Below are 1,305 nucleotides of genomic sequence, written 5' to 3'. Positions count from 1 at the left end.
TGCTAGGTTCGTAACTTAAACCGTGGTCGGCCATGTGGGAGTCCAGCACCCTTAACCACCACACCACTGGCTGGCCCCATGATACATATTTTTTAATAAAATTTTTTAGTTCTATTTTTTTATTATACTTCCACTTCTTGGCATGCTGATTATTATGATTAATTTATTTGTTTAAGGGACATTTTTGCTATGGGACATGTGTGCTTGCCAGAGACACAGAGAGACAGAGGAAGTGAGAAATCACTTCCTGGGGAAATGGCCACGCCTCAGTACCATCTGCTATGTTATTCTCTTAGGATTTTGTGCATACAACATTTTACTACGTGCATCTAGTAAAGTTTGAAGCCACCAGGTCTGGGACTCGAACCATGATCTACTATGTAGAAGTTCAGCCCATGAACCACTAAACCACCTGATGGTCCCTTGTCATCATTCTCTAGGGAAGTTTCCCATTTCTGCTCCACTAAGGCCTGGTTGCTTCCTGAGCCCTTTCCTATCAATCTGGACAGTCTCTTCCAAAAATATGGAAAGCTTCATAAATTTGTTTGTTATCCTTGCACAGGGGCCATGCTAATCATCTCTGTATGTTACAGTGATACTTCTAAACCCAGCGTCTGTTGAGTGTGAATGTAATATCTCCAGTGGTTGTCTAGGCAATCCCAGCAGGTTGTTGTTTTTTGAAAGAGTTTTGTTATAGGACACATGTGCCACACTGCAGTCCCTTCTCCTCAATTAACCTCTTGGGATTTGGGGCACACAAACACACATGCCAAAGGGTCCGGGACTCAAACAGCAGTCAACTCTGTGGGAGTCCAGAGACATAATCGTTACTCCATCTACGGCCTCAATGCCAGCAGTTTTGACACCTGGAAATATACTGGAGATCTGCAAACTCCAGCGAGCCCTCTTCTAGATCCAGGAAGAGTAATGGTGGTGATAAGGTGGTGGGCGTGTGAAGGTACTATGTAGGAGAGAATGATGGGAGTCAATATGGGAGAGAGGGGCCTGGTCACAAAGGGAGGACTTGCTACCTGGACTGGTGGTGGGAATGAGGGTGCCAGGTGTCAGGTAGTAAGGCTGCAATGGAGGAGCATGGATGGAAAGATGAAAGTGGTGTGGATTATTCTACTCAGGCCTCTAAAAGTATGTGGGGGTGGTGAGAAAGGTGAGTACATCAATGTCACCTTCCCAGAGGACAGTCAGGATGGTACAGGTGATCAAATGACTATGGCAGTGAGAAGCCCAGAGGTGACAGTGATGAGGGGGCTCTAGAGATGGCAGGTGTTGACGGGGCTGGGGGCAGAG

General features: G+C 46.3%; 1 protein-coding gene and 1 non-coding gene across 2 annotated transcripts in view; one reads left to right on the top strand and one right to left on the bottom strand.

The window, feature by feature from the left end:
* The window catches only part of LOC102478189 (pancreatic trypsin inhibitor), an 11,222-nt gene that overhangs the window by 5,179 nt on the left and 4,738 nt on the right, over window positions 1–1,305 (top strand). The window lies entirely within an intron of this gene.
* On the bottom strand, window positions 518–623 carry LOC114008900 (U6 spliceosomal RNA). The gene has a single exon (XR_003550387.1). It is a non-coding gene; the product is annotated as a U6 spliceosomal RNA (small nuclear RNA).

Source organism: Tupaia chinensis, unplaced genomic scaffold, assembly GCF_000334495.1.
Source record: "Tupaia chinensis unplaced genomic scaffold, TupChi_1.0 Scaffold000411_1, whole genome shotgun sequence".
Lineage (NCBI taxonomy): Eukaryota > Metazoa > Chordata > Mammalia > Scandentia > Tupaiidae > Tupaia > Tupaia belangeri.
This window is presented reverse-complemented; position numbering and strand designations above follow the sequence as displayed.